Consider the following 238-nt stretch of genomic DNA (forward strand, 5'->3'; position numbering starts at 1 on the left):
GATGGCCTTTAAGATCGCTTCCAGCCCAAACCGCTCTGTGGTTCTGTGATTCATGATTCAAGTTTGGTCAACCTGGGACAGTTGGCATTTGGTTCCCTTGAGCCAGGAGCCACCTCTGCCACTTTGCCCCCACCACCAGAAATTGGAATCATAGAATCATTTATGTTGGAAAAGGCCTTCAGCCCCATGCAGTCCAGATGTTCTCCAAGCAGGGCCGAGGCCACCCCTGTCCCTGAGC

The sequence above is a fragment of the Eurypyga helias genome, unplaced genomic scaffold (genome assembly GCF_000690775.1).
Source record: "Eurypyga helias isolate BGI_N326 unplaced genomic scaffold, ASM69077v1 scaffold31126, whole genome shotgun sequence".
In the NCBI taxonomy this organism is placed as follows: Eukaryota; Metazoa; Chordata; class Aves; order Eurypygiformes; family Eurypygidae; genus Eurypyga; species Eurypyga helias.